Source organism: Lactuca virosa, chromosome 9, assembly GCF_052849685.1.
Source record: "Lactuca virosa cultivar CGN04683 chromosome 9, Lactuca_virosa_CGN04683_v6, whole genome shotgun sequence".
Classification (NCBI taxonomy): Eukaryota; Viridiplantae; Streptophyta; class Magnoliopsida; order Asterales; family Asteraceae; genus Lactuca; species Lactuca virosa.
In genome coordinates, this window is record NC_136434.1 from 281,055,124 (window position 1) to 281,082,824 (window position 27,701).

Consider the following 27,701-nt stretch of genomic DNA (forward strand, 5'->3'; position numbering starts at 1 on the left):
TGACTTTTGGTCAAACTTGGGTAGAATTGAGTATTTGACTAAGGCTGGTCTCGGTTTGACTTTAGGTATCATGAATTGGCTGTTTTGTTGTTGAGGTAGTTGTTGCGCTTCTGTTGAGTAGGTCGGGTGAGTCTTCTCACTATACTTGTGGGTCAAAGGAGCCAATATCGACACACTAGATTGCGTATGATGCAAATTGTCTTTGTGACACTTGCATGGAAGACCCCGGGGGTAGCCCGTAGCATTTGTATGAAAGACCATGGTGGTAGCCCATGACACTTACATGAAAGACCATGAGGGTAGCCCATGACATTTAGATGTTAGACCATAAGGGTAGTTCATGACATTTCAATGAAAGACCATGGGGTAGCCCATGACACTTGGTTGTAAGACCCTGTGGGTAGCCCATATCATTCCAGGAAAAAGACCATGGGGTAGCCCATGGAAATTGTATGTATGGTATGTGGTATTTTGGGGAACTCATTAATCTTTGTGCTTACAGTTCATGTTTAAAATGTTTTCAGCTACTTCTGGTTTCAAAAAGAAGGGCCCGACTTGATCGCACTGCATGCCCTGGAGATTTATTTCGTATTGACTATTTATGATTTTACTTTGATGTTTTTAGAATACTTTGACTCTGATCGTCTTTTTGATCAATAAATGAATGGTCTTGTGCTTTATGGGACTCTTATTGATGTGAGTTAACTAATAAGTGAATATGCGGAGTTACATGCTGCAAAGGTTAAATAATTTTAGAATGATTTATTCGGCCCTATTGCACAACTCTCGTTTGAGTCTAACCGTTGTAGGGCTTTTAGTTGAAAGATTATTTAAGTTCTGTTGCATGTAATTGTATTCATGAAGGTGCTGTTTGTTTTTTTAGAAAAACCTCTTCAAACCACTTATTGCTGCGCGGCGCAGCACACGCGCATCACTTTCCCTCTCGCAACAGTTTGTTTTTTGGAAGGCTTCAGACTACAAAACCTCTGTGCGTGTGCTGCGTGACGCAGCACTTGACTTGCCACTTCCAACCTCTTCAGCTTTCATTTTTTCCAAGTGTTTTTTTAAGAATTTTTGTATAACTTATTTTTTTTTAACTTATTTTTTTTAAACTTTGATTTTCTTAAATTTTTATTTACGGATGTGATACAATTTATTTTTATAGTTTCCACGATTTTTTTTAACTTGATTTTTTTTATTTTTTTTTACCGTTTCTATTAATAATACTTTCAATTTCAGTTGCATCTTTTTTAACATGTGTAATTTTTTACGAACTTTGTAGACATCGTTTGCAATACTTTCTTAATTTTTTTATTATTTTCTTTTTTAATGTTTTTTAAAATTAGTTTTTTTTCTAGAATAAAACTATTAGCTTCTTTTACATTTTTTTAAGTTTTTTTTTTTTAAAAAGTTTTATATTTTTGTTTTTTTACATGTTCCTTTTATTATTATTTCAATGTTTTAAGACTAGAATTATTAAATTTCGGTGTTGAGAACTATTTTCAGTTTATAAAATTAGTTTATTTAAATTTCAGTTTACTGCAGCAGTCTGCAGATGTTAAAAAACAAACATGCTTCTTATTATAGGCTGCAGCCGTTTGTTCCACCTCTTCTGCTACAGAGGATTGCAGAGGTGGTCCGCAGACTTCATGAATTTTCGCTTCGAAAAAACAAACAGCACCGAAGTAGTTAGCTGACATTAGTAGGAGTTCTTCAGCAGGTGATGGAAGGGGAGGTAGGGATCCTAGGAGAGCCTAGGAAGTGCCTTAGATTAGCAGTGTGTATTCGCTTGAGATCGGGTATATGTGATTGGAACGGATGGTGGTAGGTAAGAGTAGTAATTAGAGAATCCGAAACGATTCTTGAGGGAAGTACGGATAGGTGTGTAAGGTAGTATTAGGTCGGTACTACTGAAATCACATGATCCGTACTCGAATCAAGGAAAATTACAGGAATTCTGTGGAGCTGATTGAGGGTAGATGGTATGGTTTAGCACCTTGATTCATTGCAGTGTGTTTCTGCGTTTATCGGTTTATCGGTTATGGTTGTTCAAGTTGAGGATGGGTCTGGTGATTGTTTGGGCCTTAGTGACCATGCTAGTTTGGGTTTGAAATGGTGTAGACCTAGGTGAGCTAGTTGATTTTGAGGTTTCGAGGTCCTTGATCAAGGTAGTGCCCATTGAGTCGCGAGACTCAAGAAGGAAGCGATTGTGATGTTCGGCTCGAGGATTGCAGCCGACGGCTGAGTGATTGGTAGCTGGATTGGGATGTCACTATCTACGACAGGGGTTATGTTTTTCCAGCTTTCCGTGTTTAGAGGAAAGAGAGAGCGAACATTTGATTTTTATAGTTGGGATGTAGACCCATCATAGGGCTAGATGGTTATGGTTTTTGGTGGCAATCATGGTAGTGGGGGAATGCACAATAGGATTCTTGTGGTATAGTTGCCTTGAAATGAGATCAAGGGTCTTCTTTTTTTGAATTTAGTTAGGTCAGGTGCTAGGTGATTGTTCCAGGTGATCAAGGGAAGTGAATCGGGAATGACGACTTTTGTTGTCTCTAATGTATCCTGACTATGAGAATGATGCCTCTTGTATTTATGAATGATTCTCGCGATGAATTGAGGGTTGTGGATTTATAGGCGAGGTGTGTGGTAGTCCATATGTTTCTAGATAGAGAATCGGTGCTATAAATGGACTATCAGGATTATTTCTTGTGCATCTACATGGGATTATTGACATTAGGGGAGGTTATTCTTGGGAAGTTTTTGGGGTCTCCATATGAGATTCATAATATCTTTGAGTTTGATTGGTCTTTATTTGGAATATCTTCTTGTGTTATGTTATACATTCCAAGAGTCAATGATGGTATGTATCTGGTTGAGCCGGTTTGAAATTTGGTTTGTTTGCAACGTCAGTTGGTGGTAGTTCGAACCCTAAGTGGGGAGAGAGATGGGTATTCTGCTTGGGGGATCATCGATCTGTTCAAGTTTATGGTTTCAGAATAATGGGTCACAAGAATTTGCGGTTCGGGTATGCGAGACTTTGGTTCAAGATTTGTTGGGTTTTATGTACTCTAACATCCCTATGGTGCACATATAACCCTAATGCTTTGGATCTAAGTTTTCTCTAGTTATACATGCAACAAAAAATTATCCAAAGCATGAAACCTATAACTAGCATACAAATTGATACTTGAAACATAAAAGACTAGTTAGAAGAATATCTATTAATTGTAGCATGTAGAATTTAGCCTTTCAAGAGCTTAGCACCTCAAGTGTGATGCCTCAAACAAGTCACAAACACCATGAACAAATGGAGGATAATAAGAGAGAGGCTATGAACCACCAAAAACGGCTAGCATCTTCTTGGAATACCCAAGTGCCAATTTTAGGGCTTTAGGGGTTACACTTATAGTGTAGAATTCCAATAGTTTCAACTTGTAAACCCTAATCCACTTCATTGGGCCTTTAATCCAATAATCCATATGATAAGCCCTTTGGACTAAATTTGCATGGACTCCACAAAGATTTAGTCCACATAATCAACATGGATCATTAGCCCAAACTATAAGTATCACTGATTTACTTAATCAGTCCCCGTTAATTTAATTAGTTTCTTTTGATCACTAAATTAATTCCAAATTAATTCTTGATCAATACTAATTAAAAAAATATGATTTCTCAATTACTATATTATACTTATAATATATTAATAAATCACAAATAACCTCTTTCTCAAATATCCATCCTATCAGATTGTTCTGGTGAAGGCAACCCGAAATGGACCATGCTACTCTCGGGTCAAGTACATACCAATTATAGTTATGGGCTTAGACACCTAACCCAATAGATTTGGTCAAGACGGGGGTGCATAGCAAGTTTTCATCAGATGTATGTCCTCAAGAATGCATGAGTTGTCTTCGTGGCAGGAAGTTGTTGTACAATGAGCTCATTGTAGCCAGTGGTTCCTTTTAGGAACTTCGATGAATAGATGAAGAGGCGTTTAGGTTGCTCAGGTTGAGTATCGGTTGTTGAGGGATTTGTCAACTTGTTGTATAGATTGCTATCCATAGTATAGGATGGGCAATTGTTGATCGGTCAATCAGATTCAGAGTTTGGTATGTTTAGTTCCACATAGGCTTTTTTCAATAGTGTATTGGATCATTGTATTAGTTGTCAATGCATTCTCGATCATTGGTCATTTCGTTCGTGTTCAATAGAGGAGGTTCTTTGAAAGTTTTGAGTTGTATCAGTTGAAGTTCAATGGACACGTCAACCTATATTCAAGTTATTTATGTTTTATATTTGGGCTTCTGTGTACATTTACCCTCAATTGTTGGTTGTAGAATTATTGTTCATAGCAGGCTCGAGTTTGGCAGATGTCCTTGGTTATTGGAAGTTCGGATGTTGGGGAAGCGTTGTTCATTTTTTCAGATGTGACTTTAGATCTACGTAGAATCCAATTTTGGCTTGTCGTGTCGGCAGGGTTGGTATGGGATTAATCCGACCAGGGTTTTAACAAAATTTATGGATAACTTTGGAAGTTTTATCAAGCTAGTTACATATTGGTGGGATCTATTCAGTTTCAATCAAGGTGTGGGATCTTGTTTCAGTCGTTCATAGGGATGTTTTTGTTAACAGTTGAGGTTCATCATTTCGATTAGATCTACTGGTACTTCACCCTTTGGGTAAGGTTGTGAGGAAGAAGGAATGCAGTAGATATAAGGTTGCTTATGGGTTTCCTTGAGGGTGTGTATTGTGGTAAGTTCATTAGATATTGTCATGAAGGGTGTATATGGATTGAGTATGATAGCATGAGAACATTTGGCTCGAGTTAGTGGCAAGGTTATTATTTGGTATATAGCCTTTGAATTGGAGCAAGAGTACAACCACCCATCTCATTCTTTAGTTGTTTGCAACCATGTTTTCGTTCGACTTTGCGTTGGTAGCAGCCTGTTATGTGAAAGGAATTGTATGTTATAAAAAGGTATGACTCTTTTTGTGTTGAGAGGGATATTGATCGGGTTCTTGCAAGTCGATGGGTTGATGGTTGAGTACCTTCAATCCCATATGGTGCTGGTTGTGAGTCTTCAGACCCGTGATGGAATGATGGCAAGATCGCATATCACCATGAGCTGATCGTCCTAGCGGTTAGAGGGTGGCATGATGTATCGTGAAAAAGTGGTTGTATGACTCATATGGGTGGGACCCAATAGTCATTTGATTGAGACTCTTAGGTCTCATATCATTCGTCTTATTGGCATGGTTGGGTGTTAGTGCATTATTAGGAACCGAGAGACTTAGTGACCAGTTGGTTTCGATTATGTGGACAGTAAAAGTTTGTTGGGGGTATTAGTTGTGCATCAAAAATCTCTTGTTGAATGTTTGCATTTGTGGGTATCTGCTTGCTTTTAGGCTATTATTAGTAGTTGGTTACCAGAGATGGGTATTGGATCTGAAAATTTAGGTCATGAAGTTTGATGATAATGTCTCGAATGATTTTTCAAGTGGTTGTACACGTGAGCTGATGAGGGATTTTGATGCAACGTGAGATTCTTGGATTGGCCATCATTATGCTCATGCGAGCAGCGGGTTGGTGATGACTTGTCAGGTAGTAAAGTGTGTATTTAAGGTTTTTGGGCCTAATTCCAGATTTGGGATTTGTTGAAATTCACGATCGGGATGTTTTGAGTATTCTTTCTACACGGTTTGAGTGATCTTCATGGTGAGTTGGGTCTTACAGTTAGGGAGAAAAATATAGTGGTTGCGGTTGAGTATTTTCAATTTATTTGGTTGTTTGTTGGCAACTGTGGGTTTCCGAGTGATCTCTCGAGTTTTCTTTATAGATTCCTTGATTTCGAAGTGGTTATAGGGAACTTATGGAATAATTTGGCGTTGTTTTCAGAGATTCTAACCAAGACGGGTTTCGAGGACGAAATCTAGTTTAAGTAGGGGAGAGTTGTAACATCCTGTTTCGAGAACTTTCTTATTTCGGGATTGTGGTCTATAAATGGATCGAGTAATGGTCTTGGGCTTCAAGGAAATACGGTTTTGGATGTTGATAATGTTGGTTAAGTGATTAAATCCTTCGATTTTGCTTTGAAGAAAAAGGTAAAATGGGAAAAGTAATATTTCAGGATTCTTGTATGGATTAAGGTTTTCGTTCAAAATTTATTAAGTTAGAAGTAATTACATAGAATTGTGGGGATTGTCAATACCTTTTCGTACATATAAAGATCGCCGAAAATGGAGTTGAAACAAATAAGTTATGATTGTTTGAAGTTGGAATGGAATTGGGTGAAAACTCGTTGCCACGAGGTGAGGAGCATATTCTCACGACGTGAGGATCATGTTCTCATGAAGTGAAAATAAAGATATCACAAGGTGAGAACTGGGTAGCCCAATCCCACTAATTTTAGGATTTTCTAGGTATTTAAAGGGTGGTTCCATGTTTTTGGGATATTTTTCCACCCTCCATCACACCAAAAGACTTTACAGAGAAACCTTAGCCTCCCTTTCACCATTTTGAGCTTCCCATCTTCTCTCTCACCCATTTTTGGAGTTTTTGGTGGTTTTGGAGGAATTCTTTCATTCAAGATTGATCCTTGAAGCTTGGAAATTGAAGATCTCAACTTTCATCTACCATCTAGACCTTTGTAAGTTGTAAAGTTCCAAGCTTTATTGCATTTCATCTTTGGATCTATGTGTATTTGGTGTTTTGGTCCATTTCAATGAGTTTTGAGTGATATTTGGGAATAAATTTTGCAACTTTATTGCTCTTCAAGGTCCCAAGAACATTCTATGTTTCAGATATGGACTCACAAGTAGTTTTGATGTTTGCATGGGATTTTGACCCATTTCTTACCCCATTTTGACCTAGTTTTGGAAAAGACATGTATTAGACATGCATGACCATAAAGTAAGTATTTTTATGTTATATTTGGGTGTATGAGAGTCTAATGGAAAGTATGGATGAGTGGGTTAAATAATTAAGAGCTTAATGCATTAAGAAGGCTAGAGTTGTTCCCACGACATGAAGGATTAGCCTTCACGACATGAGAAAGGGGAAGTCTCCGCGACTGTTTTGTCTCGAGGCCACCACGGCGTGATTAAAGCTTGGTCACGACGTGGCGGCCGGCTATGGGATTTTTGACTGTTGACTTTGACCATTGACTTTTGACCAATTTGACTTTTTGTCAAACTTGAGTAGAATTGAGTATTTGACTAAGGCTGGTCTCGGTTTGGCTTTAAGCAAGTATTTGACTAAGGCTTGAAGCAAGCTTTTGTGGTAGATACCCTAGGTAGCTAGTGCATGATGAATACCTCGCATTTTGGTCTCCAATTTGGATGAATTCAATATGTATCACGTAATTTACATTAAAATTATCATTTTACATTCAAATTTTTTTATGAAATGCAAACTTTTTGGTGACACATGTACCCTCATGGAAGAGTAATCTGGGATTACATCTGCATACAGATGTCTATTGTCTTTGATAAAATTCGAGGAGCATCTACACCCCACCTATAAAAAAATCAACCATAGACCTTTGTATATCCAACATGGATTTATGTACGCCTTTATGGTGAAAATAATGGACTATTATGCAAACCTATTTTAACATGATTACATTTGTTATTAGTTTGACATCTTAACTTTATATATTTGATTCATGGTGTGATATTCCTCTTGTAAACCGAAAAAGAATAATGTTGTATGTGTTAAAGATGTGGTTAAATGTTGTAAAACTTAAATAGTTCTAAAAAATTATGTATTTAGGCCAAAAATGGTGCCTTGGTCATTTTTTTTGATTTTACGAGTTGCCAATTAAAACCTCCTACAAAATTGAGTTAATATCTTTATTATGGTGTATAAAGTTGATTAGAATGGAAATTTAGATGCTTAAAAGTGTAATTGCTAAAGAAGGACATTTTAGTTATTTTGGGGGTTATATAAATGATTCTAAAGCTTCCTTATAACGTGTATTGTTAGAGATGTGTTATTGTAATTTGAATTTGCATGGATTATGAGTTAAACCTATTAGAAAGTGGTATATCGATAAGTAGGGAAATTATGGAAAAATGAAAAAAAATACATAACTCTGCAAATCATTCACGGTGTGTCCAAGTAAGTAACATGGTGTGTCTATGAGCATGAAAACTAGAATAGAACAAGACGTGTAGGATCCATTTGACGTAAAGTGGTACAATACGTTTCTATTTCAGGTAAGCGCATTGTACTTTCATTTGACACGATGCATATGGATATGAGACGTGACGGGTCCATAGTATGATGTAAAAAATAGAAGGAACACGATGTCATTTTGAGAGCATGGTGTGCTCAATAATAAGACACAGTGCATCACCGTTGGTTACAAAAAATAAGTTACTCAGCTGGAGTCACACATTTTATTCATTTTAGAACCCAAGTCAATATCTTGAGCTTTTATGGAGATTTTCAGAGGATTTGAGGCCTGAGTGTAACATAAGTTTCTTGTTTAGTAATTCTTAATCCTTTAATCTCTTTGAGTTATTGAATTTGGGGATTTATGGATGTATCGACGTTACTCATCAAGAGTCTCGACGCAACGGATTCACGACGTTGCTTCTAATGAAGTTTTGCGGCGTCATTGGTCTGTTGAGCCAAACCCTAAGTGCCTTTATTTTTGGACCTATTTAATGGCTCTATATCCTAGAGTTTCGTAATATTATCATCCTCCATCTCAGAGAGCATCTCCCATGCAAAACGCTAGCCCCTTATTATGTTTCTAAGAGTTTTCTTCCTTGCTTTAGCTTGAAGAGTCCATTTATTTGGTAGAGGGTTATGTTCCAATCATCTCCAATAGCTATAAGTCTTAATTTCCCTACTTTGAGTATTCAAGTTCATTGCTTTATGCTTATGGCTTGTTAGATCTAGGTTTATGGCCTTGTTTTTTACCATTTCATGTGCTTTGGGTGGAGTTTGGAAAACTCCAAACCCAAAGGTTGTTTATGAGGGTCTTATGAACATTTTTTGGTTAGAAATCATGGAATGTTATCTTGAATTTGAAGCCATGCAAGGTCATGAACTCATTTTGGTCCTTTTATCATTGAGATTGTAGATCTAACCTTCAAGGGCTTCCAAATGGATAAAGTATGGAACTTTCTCCATTACGACCTTGTTTTGATAAGTTTTGGAAGATTAGAGTTTATGTATTGAAGGATTAATACATAAGAAAAAAGGTGGTTGTTAAGACGGAAGTAGCGGTGTGAGCTGTTTGGAATTCACATCGTGAATTCGAGCATGTCCTGACAAATTTGTGGGCTAGTGATTCACATCGTAACCTATAGTAGGTCATGTCTTGAATGTTGACTTTTGTTGGCCGTTGAATTTTGGACCATATGACTTTTGGTCAACTTAGGGTTTTTGGATTGTAGACTGATGTTTGACCACTTTGTAGGTGCGATGGCACACGTAGTTGTTTGTGAGTGATTATTGCAGTTCAACTTTTGATCAGATGAGTCTTCTTACTATATTGTAGGACAATGGGTGTTATGTTATGCTAGTTGTCTTTGTAACTCTTGCATGTTTGTTTGTATTCTTGTTGGGTTAGGGCCGTTTATATGTTTAAAGTGGTTGGGCCTGAATGTATGTGTATTGGGTTGGGCCCGAATGAATGAAATATAACTGTTGGGCTAAGCTTGTTAATTGAATGGTATGTGGTATTTTAGGGAAATCACTAATCTTTATGCTTACGGTTTCAAGTTTAAATGTTTCAGGTACTTCTGGTAACAAGGGGAAGGACTCGACATGATCATACTATATCGACTTTTATGATTTGAGATGTTCCGTACTTTTAATTTTATGACTCTAATTTGTTGATGCTTAAACAACTGGTTATTTTACTCTTTTGAGGATGGAATTAGTATGGTTTCATTTATATAAAATGAAAAATTTACTGTATAATTTGGGAAATTACTAGTTGGTATTAGAGCCTTGGTTTGAGGGATTCGGGCTAGCAATGGGTGCGTCTGAACTCAAACTGAGGACTGAGAGCATCTTTTTACAAAACATTTTTCTAAAAAGTTTTTTCTAAAAAAAGGAAAGGATGTGATGCGTGCAATCAGCCGGAGCTCAAGTAAGTTATTCCCAGTATAACCATAACTATTTTATATATTATATGTGCTCTATTATGAAGTGCATGCTAGAAGTTAGGATATGGATCTAATCAGGATATGCATGCTAGAATGCTTTCTGAGGAGAGATTCCTTATTATGCCATTTATATGTTATTGGATGCCTTAAGGATTTATGCTTATAATGGTAGAGTATGGGTATGCTATTTTGTTAGCATGTGATTATAAGAAAGCGACTTAGGAGTTCTGGGATGATCCTTGGGGCAGGTACTAATATGGATGGAAGGTAGTATAGGCCCGTACTACCGTAAGAACATGATCGGTACTTGAATCAGGGAGAGTCACGGGGATTCTAAGGATATATTAGGGAGAAAATAGTGTGGGGTGAAACTATGTTTATTTTTTGATCGTGCTGATTGTATTTTAGTGTGGTGATGACTCGTCGTTGTGATGGTTCTGGATCCGGTTCTGGCTCGGGGGATGCTAAGATTCGCGATTTGATTACCACAGAGGTTTTGAGGGTCATCTTGGAGGATCTGTCGGGTATGGTTGGCATGATCAAGGCTGGTAGTTATGATGGATGAGCGTTTGGGAGCCATTCGGGCTGAGTTGGGGGCTGGTCAGCCAGGGACTCGTGAGGTCTCTTTTCAGGAGTTTATTGCTTTTGGGGCTACTAGGTTCTTCAGGAATAAGAGCCCATTATGAGTATACGTTGGATTGAAAACATGGAGAGCATGTTTCTGACAAGTTTTTCCCAAATGGGCAAAGGCTAGGTTCGTTGCATGCCTTTTGTGAAACGGGACACAAGACTGGTAGGGTAGGGTGGTCCAGGCTCTTGGACAAGAGGAGATTGAGACCATGACCTAGGCGGATTTAGTTACCAGGTTTAAGGAAGAGTATGTACCAACGATCAAGGTACAACAACTGGCTTGATGGTTTCAAGCTCTCACACAGACCATAAAGACTATAGCAGAGATCACCGCTATGTTCAGGGAGAGAGCACTATTGATTCCATATTATGTTGCTGATGAAGAGACGAGGATGAAAAGGTATCATGACATGCTGATGATAGACATCAGGAAATTTGTCATTATGACGACCTGCAAGACACTGTATGAGATGATTGATTCAGCTCAAAAATGAGAGATTAAGCTGGAGTTTCAGGGGAAGCGAAAGACTCTACATGTTTAGACTGCAGTTATGTCATCTAAGAAGTCCAAAACTTTTGATTCACGTTCTACGAGCCAACAGAGCCATAGCCATTACGGAAAGTGTGGTAGGTTACACAAGGGAGCTTGTCATTCGACTGTGATGTTTCAAGTGTGGTCAGCAACGACATTTTAGTAGAGATTGCAAGTAGGGGGCACTGATATGTTTCCACTGTAACCATATTGGCCACAAGAAGACCGATTTCCCGAGTTTGTCTAGTGGAGCAGCAAGTGCGCCCTCTCCAGCCACTCTGGGGACCATTTATGGTTGTCCGGTGAAGATGGAGGCTCTTGTGGTGAAGATTCGAGCTTTTCAGTCGGCAAAAGAGGATGCTAGAGCAGCGTCAGATGTTGCTACTGGTATGAATGTATCTTTTTATTTTATGTTTCTTTCCTTATTTTGTGCTTATTATTATGTTTGTGATTAGATATGTTCCTATTTAATGTTATTCCTCCTCTTATTCTGTTCGATTCAGGTGCTAGTAGATCATTTGTGTCGCTTGCGCTCGACAAGAGTTTTGTTATCGCTTTGGGAGTATTGGACCACCCTATGGTGGTGAAGATTGCAGATGATCGTCCGTTAGTGCATCGGGGGTTGATCGTGATTGTGTCTTAGAGATGTTCAACATAAAGTTCCTGATTAACATCGCTCATATTCCTGTGAGAAAATCACGTGTTATTATCGGTATGGATTGGCTGAGCCGGTTTGGGGTTATGATCGATTGCAGGTGTCAACTGGTGCGGGTTTGAAGCCCAAGTTGGGGAGAAATGGTTATCCATGGAGAGGGCGCATAAGGCGTCCCAACCATCTGTTCAGCTAAGAGGGCTAGTGGTACTTGCAACATGGGTGTTCAGGTTTTCTGGCTTATATCATGGATACGCGGGTTTAGGGAAAGAAGACCATCGTTGATATGCCTATAGTTTGAGATTTTATAGATGTGTTTCCTGAGGATTTATTAGGAGTGCCTTCTGAGAGGCACGTTGAGTTCATGATTAATCTAGTTCTAGGTGTGGCTCTGATAGCCAAGTCACTTTATCATCTTGCACCTCCTGAGATGAAATATTTGTCCATGCAGCTTCAGGAACTATTGGACAAGGAGTTCATCCAACTGATTAGTTTACCATGGGGAGTGCCTATCTTGTTTTTCAACAAGAAGGATAAATCGCACTAGATGTGCATCGACTACAGGGATCAGAACAAGCTCATGGTGAAGAGCTGTTATTCGCTTCCGAGGATAGATGATTTATTTGATCAACATTAGGGGGCATCTTGGTTTTCCAATATTGATTTGAGGTCGGGTTACCCCCAGATGATAATCAGAGATGAGGATATTTAGAAGAAAGACTTTATCACTCGTTATGGGCATTACGAGTTCATGGAGATGCCCTTTTGGCTCACCAACATACCAAAAATGATAATGGATCTCATGAACCGAGTTTGCAGATCGATGTTGTATCAGCCAGTGATTGTGTTTATCGATGATAATTTGGTATATTCTAAGACCAAGGAGCAGTACTATGTGCACTTAAGGAAGGTTTTTGAGACTCTAAGGAAGGAGAGACTTTATGCCAAATTTTCCAAATGCGAGTTTTGGTTGCACGAGGTTCAGTTTTTGGGGCACTTCGTCAATTAGGATGGTATCTTAGTCGATACGAATAAGATTAAGGTTGTGATGTGATGGGATGTTCCGAGGTCTCCATCTGAGATTTGGAGTTTTCTTGGGTTGGTTGGATATTATCGAAGGTTTTTCCATGATTTCTTAAAGATATCCGTACCTTTTCTTGGTTGACGAAGAAGACGGTTGCTTTTCATTGGAGCAGCAGGCGGCGTTTGAGATCTTGAGACAGAGGTTGTGCGAGGAACCAATTTTGACCCTTCCTGAGGGTGTTAAGGATTTCGTGGTCTATTGGGATGCATCCATCACATGGTTGAGAGTTGTGCTGATGCAGCAGGGACAGGTTATTGCGTATGCTTCAAGGCTGCTCATGATTTGGAGTTGGGGCAATGGTCTTTGCCTTCAAGTTTTGGAGCCCCTATTTGTATGGGGTTTGGTATACCACCTACACGGACCACAAGAGTTTGAGATATCTGATGGATCATTCTAATCTTGATATGAGGCATCATAGGTTTCTCGACGTGGTGGAGGATTATGACTGTGAGATTTTGTATCATCCAGGGAAGGCCAATGTGTTGGCCGATGCTTTGAGTTGTAAGACGACTAGTGTACCGGTTCGAGACATATGTTTGAGGATGACTGTTGTTACTCCAATATTAGAATTGATTAAGGGGGCTCATACTAAGGCACTCAAAGAGGAGAACCAGAAGAGTGAGAGGATTGTAGGATGGATTTCTTCCTTTAACTATGCTTGTCGTGGTTTATTGGCATTACACATCAGGGTGTGGGTTATGTATTTGAGCGGAGGCGATTGGTTCTGTTGGAAGAGGCCCATAAATTGAAATTTTTGATTCATCTTGGTGCTAAAAAGTTGCATATGGATTTGATGAATGATTATTGGTGGCCCTGCATGAAGAGGGATGCTACGTAGTACTTGGAGAGATTCCCCACTTGTCGGAAAGTCAAGGCCGAGCATCAAAGGCCTCACAAAAAGTTTCAACTGTTGGGCATCCCGATGTGGAAATAGGAGCAGATTACCATGGATTTCATCACAAAGTTACCGAAGATAGAATGAAGGGTCGATGTGATTTGGGTTATTTTCGATAGGTTGACCAAGAACACGCACTTCATTACTATTCATGAGAGTTCTTAGTGGAGAAGGTGGATGACATATATGTTTGTGAGATTGTTTCTTGCCATGACGTGTCGGTCCAGTGGTTTCCGATAGGGATGTAAGGTTTACTTCCAGGTTTTGGAAGAATTTTCATGAGGATTTGGTACTCGGTTTCACTTCAATACAACATATCACCCACAGAACGATGGACAGAGTAAGCAGACCATTCAGACACTCGAGGATATGTTGAGAGATTGTATTATTGATTTTTGAGGAAGTTAGGATTTTTATCTTCCTTTGGAAAAGTTTTCTTACAACAACAAATTTCATTCTAGCGTTGGTGTGCCTCCCTATGAGCTTTTTTACATGAGGAAATGTCGGACTCTGATTGGCTGGGGTGAGGTTGGGCAGAGAATCATGGGGAGCACTGAGGTGGGGCTTAAGACTACCGAGCTTATTCAGCAGGTTAGACAGAGACTTCAGATAATGCATAGTCAATATAAGAATTATGATGACAGACGTCGTTCTGAGTTAGAGTTCCAGGTTGCAGACATGGTGTTGTTGAGGGTGTCGCCTTGGAAAGGCATTATCCGTTTTCAAGAGTGGAAAGTTATGCCCTAGATTTATTGGATTGTTTTAGATCCTTGCCCAGGTGGTCAAGGTAGCATATTGTTTGGATCTTCCTAAGGAGCTTAGTCAGATCCACAATAGTTTTCATGTCTCCCAGTTGATGAAGTGTGTTGCGTACACGGTTTTCGTGGTTCCTTTAGATCGCATTCAAGTGGATGAGCGCCTGAACTATGCTGAGAGACCGGTTGCTATTTTGGAGAGGAATACAATGACCTTTTGATATAAGGTGATTGACCCGGTGACGGTGCAGTAGTAACACCGTAAGGGTTCAGAATGGATGTGGGAACTAGAGGACGAGATGCGGGGGCATTATCCTAAGTTGTTTACAACAGTGGATTTTTAGGAAGAAATCTGATACAAGTGGGGGGAGAATTGTAACATACATTTCCTGGTTAGTAATTCTTAATCCTTTAATCTCTTTGAGTTGGTTAACTTGGGGATATTTGGATGTAGCGGTGTGCCTCATCAAGAGTCTGTCCCGACTATTTTGTCAGCTAGTGATTCACGGCATGACCTATAGCCATTCACGGCATGAATGTTGTAGACTGTTGAATTTTGTTGACCGTTGACTTTTAGACCATTTGAATTTTAATCAACATAGGGTTTTTGGATTGTAGACTGAGGTTTGACCAGTGTGTCGGTTCGGTGGTACGCGTAGCTGTTTCTGAGTGATTATTGTAGTTCAGCTTTTGATTAGGTGTGTCTCCTCACTACAGTGTCGGACACTGAGTGTCATGTTATGCTAGTTGTCTTTGTGACTCTTGTATGTTTGTTTGTATGCTTGTTGGGTTGGGTCCATTGATCTAGGTTTGTTTATATGCTTAATGGTTGGGCCCGAATGTATGTTTGTTGGGTTGGGACCACATGAATGATATATATAACTGTTGGGCTAGGCTCGTTAATTAAATGGTATGTAGTATTTTTTTGGGAACTCACTAAGCTTTGTGCTTACAAATTCAATTTTAAATGTTTTAGGTACTTCTGGTAGCAAAGGGAAGGGCTCGACATGATCGCATCACATCGAATTTTATTATTTGAGATGTTTAGCACTTTTGATTTTATGACTTTGATTTGATGATGTTTAAACAATTGGTTATTTTACTCTTGCGAGAATGGAATTAGTATTGTTTTATTTATATAAAATGAAAACTTTACTTTATAATTTGGGACGTTATATTGAGATTGGAGTCTTGAGCTAAGATTAAAAAAAGGGTTTAGAAATTCACACCGTCTACTTGATTCAAAGGTAATTCCTTCTTATTGTTAGGGTTTTCTTGGATATATTGATGGGGGTTGATGAATCCCAAATTTATGAAATTTCATGCTTATTATAGTAGGATAAACTGTTAAAAGTCTTGGAAACATGATTGAAAACATGTATTATCAAATATTATGCTAAAGAATGGTCATTTATCAAATTAGATTGGGGATGAGCATAAACCCTAGAAATTAGAAGTTGTGACTTTGATGAATTGGGTTTGTGTCTTAACCAATTAATTCACGAACATAATAAATGAATGGAGGATAACTAAATTAGATATATGGATTGAGGATTTGTGATAGATCGTGAATAAATGGTTTATATGTTTTACAAGCCCATAAATTGGTGAAATGATGGTTGAATTGAAATCTAAATATCGTCTGAATAGATTAAGATACAAGAATAAACAAATCTTTGCGGTAGGAGGTTGTAGAAATACGTTGAGTATTTTTGTATCTAGCTGAAATATTGCTTATAAATACTCAAGATAGTTTATATATGTTGTTTTTAAAGCACGTAGGGAGACGAAATCAAGAACGAGGACAAAACCTCAAGAGTTAGGAATCGGTACATCAAAATTGTTGCAATGTGAGTAATTCTAACATTGACATACATGTAGAACCTTGTGATGTTTTGGTGTATAAATTGTATTAATTGTTAATGTGTTTTGATGAGATTAATACATCACATAACAAATTACTTGTGATGTCGATAAAGAGTAAAACATACCATGTAATGATTTTCTTATTATATATATAAATAAGGAAGTTGAGCTCTAATATGTTCATAATTAACTATATATTTAATGCATATTTCTAATACTTTTAGCTATAATTATGTTTAATATGGAACAAAAGGTACTTAATATGTCTAAATTATGTTTTGTAGCTGCGAAGACTTGCTTGGGACAAAAAAGAAGCATATGAGGAGCTGGAAGCAGGAAACGGGAGCTAAAACAAAGAAAAGAAGAAACGAGACTGAAGACCACGTCGTGGTGGGTCAACCGCGACGTGGCGATTGGAAGAATCGCGACCCTTGTGCTGACCTGGGAGACACGGGAAAAACTCGAAAACCACGTCGTGGTGGCGGTCAACCATGACGTGGTGGTCAGATTTCCACAAATATAAAATCTCGGACATTAGGTCAAAATTGAGGGGATGCATTCGATTCTCTGAGGTTATTTGCGACTAATAAACCCTTAGAAATTCAGAGGAAGACGAAATTCAAGAGAGCTCAAGGATTGAAGAAGATTTAGAAGATATTCAACAATGATCTACTTGGTTTGCTTATTAAACTTATGTCTAGCTTATTTTACTTAGATCTAATGTGTTTTTCTGCTATAATGAGAGGCTGGACACCTTTTACTTGTATTTGGTGAAGATGAACTTGATACTTATGTGTTGATTTCAATTATTGGATGATTATTATTGATTTGCTTGTATTTGATATATACAAACTCTAACATGTTTTAGTTCTAGTTTATATTGCTCATAAATCAGATTTTGTGTGTTAATTGATCATATTAATTGCATGAATCTATCTCCTAATTCTTTATGACCATTAAATAGTTAGAGTTAGGATTAATCACATATTAGTTAAAAGTAATTAAAGCTAGTAACTTTAACTGTGTTAGAGAGCATAATTAGCATTAATTTGTGCTTGGTTGCTTAACTTGACCATAGAAGAGTAATGAATATCATTCATAGTCCAATTGTGCTATTATAAATTTAGTGTTTAACTTGTGTATGACCATTGATTTGATCCATAAATTGATAGGCCTAGATATTTGAAGATAATAGCTAGATAATTCGTAAACAATATAATCTATCCGTTAGAAATCAACTATAGGAGAAAGTGAAATCGGATCTAGATACAAGTATTCTTTTAATTCTTGAAGTTGCTTTGTTTTTTTTGCTTTCTTGTTTTCTAGTTGATATTAAGTTATTCTGATCTTGAAAAATAAGTACCCCCCCCCCCAAATCATTGTTTATTTAATAGTTTGATTAGAAGTAGTTAATTTATTAAATTGAATTCCGTTCCCTGTGATCGACACCCTATTTACCTGAGTTGCTCTGTAAACTGACTAGCTACACTTCCTATAGGTGCATAGATAGTAAAAGTTTGTTAGGTTATAAATTTAAAACTAAGTAGGTACTTTGTGCACACATCAAGTTTTTGGCGCAGTTGCCGGGGAACAACTTATTTGAATTATATTTTAATTCCTTTTAGTTATTTGATCCTTTTTGTGGGGTAAAAACCACAAAATGTTACTTTGGTTGCATTTGTTTAAGTTTATTTTTCTTTCTGCGACGCAACCACGTCGTGGTTATCTTAACCAGGTCATGGTCTCGCTTTAGTTAATTATTAGTTTAGTGATTTTTATTCCTTTTATGTGTTTTTGTTTTGTTTTTTGTTTCGGTGATATATGACCCGAGGATCTAAAACACCTATTGTTCCTCCACTACAAGATCCAGAATCTGGTTTCCACAAGAAGAAGGACAAGAAAGTCAACGAGTCAACAAGCACTTTTCAATCGAATAAAGGATTTGAAAGCTTCGAAAAGACACCGAATAAGAAAGGAATCAGATATGAACCATAATCATCTACCGAAGGTAGTTCAGATGATTTAGAGCTAAAAATCGAAGAAGAAGATATGACGGATATTGCGAGAATGCCGATAGGAAACTATAAGAAACGGATCCGAGAGAATACTAGACCAGGCTTAGTCCCACCTGAGATACCACCTGAGAGAAGTTTTGAGCTCAAATGACACATTCTGTTCATGCTGAAGGACATACCTTTCACCGGGAAAGAGTATGAAGATGCTTTCAAACACATTGATGAGTTCAAAAACATTGCCAACTATTTCATGTTCCTAATGTGTCAAGAGAATCAATGCTACTAATGATGCTTCTGGTCACTTTTACTGGTGAAGAAACAATTTGGTTGAAATCTCTTACACCCGGATCCATTACTACTTGGGGCACCCTTCGTGAAGCTTTTATTGAGCAATTTAGCCCATATTCCAAGATCTCAAAGCTCAAAAAGAAGATAACTAATTTTCAACAAGAGGTTGGAGAGTTTCTATATGAAGCATGGGAGAGGTACAAAGGGTTTCTTAGAAGTTGCCCTCAACATGATTTGAATGTCCAACAAGAAGTGTCTATTTTCTATGATGGGGTTAATGTCACAACAAGACAACTTCTTGACTCCCAAGGGCCAATGACGAAGAAGGAGCTAGCTGATATCAAAGAGTTAATTGAAGAATTTGCAAAGCACTCACGAGAGTACTATAACCCAAGAGAGGATGTTACTAGAGGAAAAAAGGATAGAGGAAACAAGAACTTGGCTGCAATCATAGATAAGCTAGATTCTATGGATAGGCGAATGACAAAATTAGACCAATCCATTCATGCCATAAGAGTTGGTTGTGATAATTGTAGTGGTGCACATTTGACCAAGGAGTGTGATTTGGATGAAAATGGGAACAAGAAGGAGCAAGTGTTTTACTCGAGTGGTGACAAGTATAACGAAGATTGGAGGAAGCCTAAGAAGGAATGGTTGTCATATGAAGAGTACAAGAAACATAAATATGAGAAGTATAGACAAACCTATCGAGGGTTCTACCAAAAAGAGCAACCACAACCAGAAAAGAAGATAAATTTTGAGTCGGTACTTCAAAGATTTATGGACGCATCTGAAAAGAGACTTGATACAACTGATTCTAATGTATGAAATCATCAAGATTCCATAAAAAACATAGAGAAACAACCTAGGAAACTTACTACACTTGTCAGTAAGAGATTACCACCTCGAAAGCAAGACCCAAAAGCACAACCTCATGTAATGGTGATCTACACTGAAGAAGAGGTTCATTCTGAGCCATTTGTGACCCATTAAGAAGCCACAATGTAGCCCAAGTTATGTTTGGAAGAAGAGAAGCCCGAAGCAAAAAGAGTAGAAAGTGAGTTGTTTTCTGATGACCCACCACGTCGTGGTGCCGTGAAGAATTTTTTTTCCGATTAATTCATATCAGTCTCCTTTACCATTCCCATCTCGCGCAATCATACATTCTCTGGATCCCAAACGAAGAAATGTTATGGAACAAGTGCTCGCACTCTCAATCAATGCCCCATTCCTCAAATTGATGGCAAAACTTCCCATGTTCGCAAAAGATGTAATGAGAAATAGAAAGGAATTTAAAAAGGCCTCAACGATAGTTCTTAATGAGTTGTGTTAAGCTACAATTATCAATGGATTACCAATAAATATAGGAGATCCAGGACAACGCATATTTCCTTGTGAATTTGGCAACTCGACTTCTATTAATGCTCTAGCTAATTCGGGGCATGCATTAATCTCATGCCATACTCTTTCTATAAAAAGCTCTAATTACCACGGCTCCAAGATACAAGAATGACCATTCGGATGGTGGATCACTCAACTACATACCCACGAGGTATAATTGAAGACTTACTAGTTAAAGTAGGAAATGTTTTTTTTTCTGGTCGACTCTGTGGCTCTCGACATGAAGGAGGATGAAGACCTTTCCATTATTTTGGGAATACCATTTTTGAGTACCACAAGAGCGTTCACACTTCGTATGGATGATGATGCTATTACCTTTACGATGAGTCCTAGAGTGAATCATAGAGAGCCTAAAAATGAAGTGTCAAAGATGGATGCCATGGAAGAAGATTGTGATGAGCTACTTGCAATTGAGAAGGTGATGGAAGAAGAACTTAAGGTTTGGGAGGAGCCCAATGTTGAAAAAGTAAAAGTTTTGAAGCCAAGAGCCTCGATTCCCATGACATTTGAGGTGATTGCATTTACTACACCCAAGGTTCAAGTGGAAGAAGAAGTTGACGAAATAGATGATGGCTTGTATGAAGAAGTGGAAATAATTGAAGAAGACATGGGTGGGTAATTGAAAGAGCCAACTTTGGCCGAGATGGAGGTAAAAGACAAGTAATGATCTAAGGAAGACAATAAGAAGGTGAACAAGGTAAAGAGGAAAGGTAAAGGGGTGAAGCACACGTATTAGGAATATGCCAACAAAAAGAAGAAGGAGAATTCGAAAAAATCTTACAAGAGAAGAGTTTAAGCTTACAAGCGGAAATGGAAGGAGCAAAGGGAGACCCCACTCCCAAATTCAACAACGTAGAGTGGGAAGGAACCATGACGTGCACATCATCAACATGTCGTGGAAAAAGTTTTAATTACAACTAGATCTGACTTCACCACAACGTGGCCATCTACACCACGTCGTGGCGATTTTATTTTGCTCGACCATTCACCACTTCCATCTTTACACCACGCCGTGGCGGTGCTTTCCCACGACGTGGCAGTGGATCAACACAGTTTTGAAGATTGGTTCTTTGATTTATTCCAATATGGCACATTTGCATTCACGAGAAGAAGGCTCAAAAGTACTCTTTCCAACCATATTACGAGAATTCATAGCTTTCCATACATTTTTAGAATTCGATCTCACCACTACTACCGAAGGGGAGTCTGTTCCAATTCTTCATATTTAATTTATATGTTCTTTTATTGTTTTATCATGAAATGGGGACATTGCATCATTTAAGTGTGGGTTAGGGGGTCGAATATAGGAAAGCCAGCATTCTGATTAAAAAAAATTGAAAAAAATGGCTAGGATTTAAAAAATTATTAGAAAGATTTGAAACAATAATCTAAAACTGAATCTAGTCAAACAAAATTGTTATTTTGAGATTTAGGTTGCTAGTGTTGTGTGGGACGATCCGATGCGAGTTTCAATGTTTATTTGAGCCAGTAGATGTTATAGTGTGTTTGTGGCTTCCCTATCCTAGTGAAATCATGGAACAAAAACATGGCCTCTCTTAGTTTGAGGGCCGCAATATGTTTAACATCGTGTACCATAAGCGTATCCAAGAGAGCTTATGTTGTTCTTTTAGGATTTTTAGTTTTGAGTGAAAAAGTGAAAAAAAAAAGAAAAGAAAAGAAAAAAGTTGTGAAAGTTGGGAATAAGAGTCTATACAGCTATGAAGATCAATAAATCTCATGAAGAAAAACTCCAAATTCTCAAAGACTCAAGAATAAGGCGAAATTTTCCACGTTATTTATTGTATTTTTACTTTCTAGGTTATTTTCCATATGTATGCTTGGGGGATTAACCAAAAATACCTTGAGGTTAAGAACGTTTTCTTGGGATGGATTCGGAGGGATGCATAAAATGAGTGTTGTTAAAAAGAAGTGGGTAAGTGTTTATGAAGATTGTGCGTATTTAGGATTGGGGAAGTTCTTAGGAAAAATATAGACACAAATACATGCATTGCGGTCTTGGAGTATTGGAGAGGCTCAAAATGGATTGTTTTGTGAGATATTGGTAGCTAAAGTCATGATATGATGATAATAAAATCAGTTTTGCTTGAGGGCAAGCAAAGGACAAGTGTGGTATTTTGATATGTGCATAATTAACTATATATTTAATTCATGTTTCTAATACTTTTAGATATAATTATGTTTAATATGGAACAAAAGGTACTTAATATGTTTAAATTATGTTTTGTAGCTGCGAAGACTTTCTCGGGACAAAAAGGAAACATATGAGGAGCTGGAAGCAGGAAACGGGAGCTAAAACAAAGAAAAAGAAGAAAGAAGACCGAAGTCCACATCGTGGTGGGTCAACCGCGATGTGGCAATTGGAAGAATTGTGACCGTTATGCTGACTTACCACACTAGAAAAACTCGAAGACCACATCGTGGTGGCGGTCAATCACGACGTGGTGGTCAGATTTCCACAAATATAAAATCCCAGACATTAGGTCGAAATTGAGGGGATGCATTCGGTTCTCTGAGGTTATTTACGACTAATAAACCCTTAGAAACCCAGAGGAAGTCGAAATTCAATAGAGCTCAAGAATTGAAGAAGATTTAGAAGATATTCAACATTGATCTACTTGGTTTGCTTATTAAACTTATGTCTAGCTTATTTTACTTAGATCTAATGTGTTTTTCTGCTATAATGAGAGGCTAAACACCTTTTACTTCTGTTTGGTGAAGATGAGCTTGATACTTATGTGTTGATTTCAATTATTGGATGATTATTATTGATTTACTTGTGTTTGATATATATAAAGCCTATCATGTTTTGGTTCTAGTTTATATTGCTCATAAATTAGATTTTTTATGTTAATTGATCATATTAATTGCATGAATCTATATCGTAATTGTTTGTGACAATTAAATAGTTAGAGCAAGGATTAATCATATATTAGTTAAAAGTAATTAAAGCTAGTAACTTTAACTGTGTTAGTGAGCATAATTAGCATTAATTTGTGTTTGGTTGCTTAACTTGACCGTAGAAGAGTAACTAATATCATTCATAATCCAATTGTGCTATTATCAATTTAGTGTTTAACTTGTGCATTACTATTGCTTTATCATCCATAAATTGACAGGCCTAGATATTTGACCATAATAGCTAGATAATTGGTAAACAGTATAATCTATCCACTAGAAATCAACCACAGGAGACAGTGAAATTGGATCTAGACAGAAGTATTCTTTTAATTCTTGAAGTTTCTTTGTTTTTGTTGCTTGCTTGTTTGCTAGTTGATATTAAGTTATTATGATCTTGAAAAATCAATAACCCCCCCCCCCATCATAGTTTGTTTAATAGTTTGATTAGAATTAGTTAATTTATTAAATTGAATTCCATTCGCTGTGATCGACACCCGACTTACCTGAGCTACACTATAAGCTGACTAGGTACACTGCCTATAGGTGCATAGATAGTAGAAGTTTGTTAGGTTATAAATTTAAAACTAAGTAGGTACTCTGTGCACAAATCAATCTCACATAATGAGTTGCTTGTGACAATACTTAGCATATTTGGTGAGCCTCATAATGAGTTACTTGATGGAAATACCCAAAAAAGTAAACTCGTTTAGACATAATAGAGTTGATGTCATCAATTATATGAATATTATGAGCTATTTTAGTGTTACATGTGGATATTGTTTATATGTCAGATTTTTTTGATGAGTTATGTTTATTTATTTGTTATACTAGAATTATTCACTAGTAATATTGTGCTTACAAGATCTAGCAACCCCGTTATGGGAAATTTTTAATGGAGAGATAGAAGATCGGATATAGTATATAGGTTTACGTTTTGCATGTAAATTTTGTAATACCCTTGGTTATAACTATGTTGTATATTTTGGATAACTGCTTGCAGTATTTTGCCTTAAGATTAAGATACACAATTGTTTTGAAATATAAAATGAAAAATGTAAAAAATTTAGGTGTATTTTTATATTAATTGCCAGGTATTACCAGTTGGTATCAGAGTTATGGTTTAAGTGAAATAGGTCCCTAAGTGTAGGATCCTATAGTTAAACTATAAGAAGAGAGAGAGAGAGAGAGAGAGAGAGAGAGAGAGAGAGAATTACATTTTCCTTGTTAATGTACGATCCTATACTAAGATTTACCCAAAGGATTTTTCAAATTATAAGGTATGAAATTTGACTTCAATTAGCAGGATTATGACATATAGATAACAGACCAAGATCAATTAGAATAGCCTAAGTAATAACTAATATCCTTTCCTAGATTTCTTCAAAAATCCAAAACTCTAAATATCACAGATGAATGCCTATGATCCACCCTTTATTTTTTATTCAATATGTAATCAGATAAAAAATAATTATAAAGTAGGGCATGAGAATCTGTCGGATCTGATAGAGCATCACAAGCTCCCCCTTAATATTAGCATCTACTAAAAAAACAAGGATATTATGTTTGGGTAATGGGTAAAATGGTTGATTTTATTGTTGAATTGTCCACATAATGAACAATAAATACGATAGATTACACTGCTAAAAAATCATATTGCTAAACTGAAGAGTTGCTGATAAACCAAAGTTGCAGACCCATACTTCTAAAGCACGACCTATGATTCCTCAATCAAAGTTGGAAAGAGCTGTTCTAGACCTCTCATCTAAAGACATTTGGTAAGAAGGTAGCCTTGAGACCTTATTTAACCATTCATAAGATAAAAAATACAAACCTCTGAAAGATCCAAGCTTCAAAAAAAACTTTTTTTTATCATACAAGGTTCTTGATAAATCTAAGGATCTAAAGCTTCTGAGAAAAACATAGATCTAAGGTTGCAAATGCGGGTTGCTAAACTAAAGTTATTCGATCCTAAGCTAATGATAAATGTTTTTGACTAAAGCTACTTATAGGAGATGTAGAAATTTGGGAGTAGGCAAGGAAAAATGTATTTGACGAGATATAAATCTAACTTGGTTGTTAGTAGAATGTAAAATCCTTCAAATGGGGATAAAATAAAATAATATTAAATAAATAAATAAATAAAATAATAAAATGAGAGTATAATAAAAACAATAAATAATAATCAAAAGGAAAATATAAATTAAACAATAAGGTAATACGCTACGACAAAAATAAAAATAAAATATGAAAAGGGACAAACTTGATAAGTTGTTAAAAGATTGGTTTGACCAAATGATTGACTATATTTCTAAGTAGGACCTGAATGTTAACAATTGTGGCGAGAGGGATTATAAGCTTAACAGTTTAAGTTTTTAATCAAGATGGCGTCAATTATGAAAAGAATGAGAAAATCATGGGAATCGAGACATATACTCGGGAAGTACCACTACTTTCGAAAGAGAGTTAAAGAAGGAGGCATCGTAGTGAATAAAGTATCACTAGAGAAGAATCTGGCTGATCCTTTCACAAAGCCATTATCGAGGACTAAGCGTGATAGTCATACTGGATCCATAGGCATAGGATTTACAAGTTATATGGCACAAATGTTTAGTTGTTAGTTTGATATTTTGAAACTTATAACAATATAAATTGTAAGTGATTTGGTCATTATTCTTTGTGGTGACTTAATAATAAGCTAGTTTACTACCATTTGTTTGTTCATTTATACTTTTTTCCATTTTGCATGTTTGGAACCCACTTCCCAAGTATTTATTATCGAAACCTCCATAGTCGGTCATACTCTTTAAAGTAAGTAAGTGATTGAAGATATTCATGGAGTGTTAGTAGATTGTTCATAGTGATTGCACATAATATAGAGATTGAAACTAATACTCATGAATACTTAATGGAGATTTAAGTTTGGAGCAACCCTCACTTATAGATTACTTCATGGATCAAGTCACGAGTAATTCTAAGATGATAATATCACTTATTCTTCAAACCAAGATACATGGGGGTTTTGCTTTACAAGTGTGTTATGCATTGGTTTAGTCAACGTTGATCGTAACTGGAAGTAATACAGAGTATGTCCATGTATGATATGATGAGTAAACAGAAACTATGTAGTCAAAGTTTAATTTCCCCCTACCTTAACAGGAAAAATGTTATCTATGGACCTCTAAATAATTTGGTGCTGTCATCTAAAGTGCTTGGATGATCCCTAACTGAAATTGATAAGATTCAGTTTAGTTGTCTGTTAATGTTACCTAACGACCACGTTAAATGTAACAGAGACGTTACTGCCTTGGCCGAGACTCGGTCTTGGCCTCAGAGAGACAAAGTCGGAGCGACAACTCATTTCTCGTCACAAGGGAAGAACATCCCATGTGATCTCCTCATTCACTCACAACCAATGAGAAAGCAAAAAATACCCCGGGTGACGCCCAGAACTGACGTCACCTTGCGGTTAGTTAGCATGAATATCTCTCCCAATAAGAGGAGGCCACGTATCTCGCTCACAAGAGACTGTCACCACGATCCGTTAGTAACAGGTATAAAAGGATCTCTTCCTTCTCAAGGAGGGGATCCATCTTCTCTCTCACTGAATTTACCCTAATTCTCTCTCTCTCTCTCTCTCTCTCTCAGAAAACTAACTTGATCGTCAGAGTGACGTCCTGGGAGAACACCCGGTCGTCCTCTAACGGTTCTTCTGTGATTGTGTTTTCAGGAAAGCACCCAAATCGGTTACATCATCAAGCATCCAAACCCCTTGAAGAGCATGTCACAACATTTGGCGCCATCCGGATGTATCCTCAGAGTGATACAGCCAATAGACGACGTTGGTTCCTTGCATAAGGGGGATCTAAACCCAACAACATCTGGGATGGTAGTAGAAGCGATGTTCAGAACGCGCGAACCACTCCAGTTGCCGATGACACAGATCCCGCCAATTACGATAAAAACAATAGAACCAGGGCTCCAGAGCAATTTCCGGAAATCGTCATCGGATGTCTCATCACCTCAGATGGTGATATCACATCCCAATCTGTTGCAGACGAATCCGTATGACGGCACTGAGGTATTCACTATCTCTAATTCTCGTAAGAGAAACGCACCTCACCAAGCAAAAAACGAGATCGAGGCACTCTCGAGAAACCTACTCAACATCAGTTTCTCGAGTAGCAATCCCAGACCATCAAACTGGGATCCACGAGACCCACTCCTCATATCAGGATTCATTCATAACACGAAGGTCCACCGAATATACATTGATAATGGTAGTTGCTCTAATATACTCTATGAGCACTGCTTCTGGCAGCTACCTGACATGTGGAAGGAGGGGCTCCGACCCTCAACCGGTGGACCATTAGTAGGATTCACCGGGCATAGCTTGTGGCCGCTAGGAATTATTCGGTTGCCCTTAACGTTGGTCACCCACGACGAAAGGTACTGAATCACAAGGACAGTCGAATTCTCTGTGATCCGATACCCAACAGAACACAACATTTTGCTTGGACGATCAACTATCGC

The 27,701-nt window shown here is 37.4% G+C and overlaps 1 non-coding gene across 1 annotated transcript; it reads right to left on the reverse strand.

The window, feature by feature from the left end:
• Window positions 1-18,980: 18,980 nt before the first annotated feature.
• Window positions 18,981-19,087, reverse strand: LOC145141551 (small nucleolar RNA R71). Its single transcript, XR_013722745.1, has one exon. It is a non-coding gene; the product is annotated as a small nucleolar RNA R71 (small nucleolar RNA).
• Window positions 19,088-27,701: the final 8,614 nt, after the last annotated feature.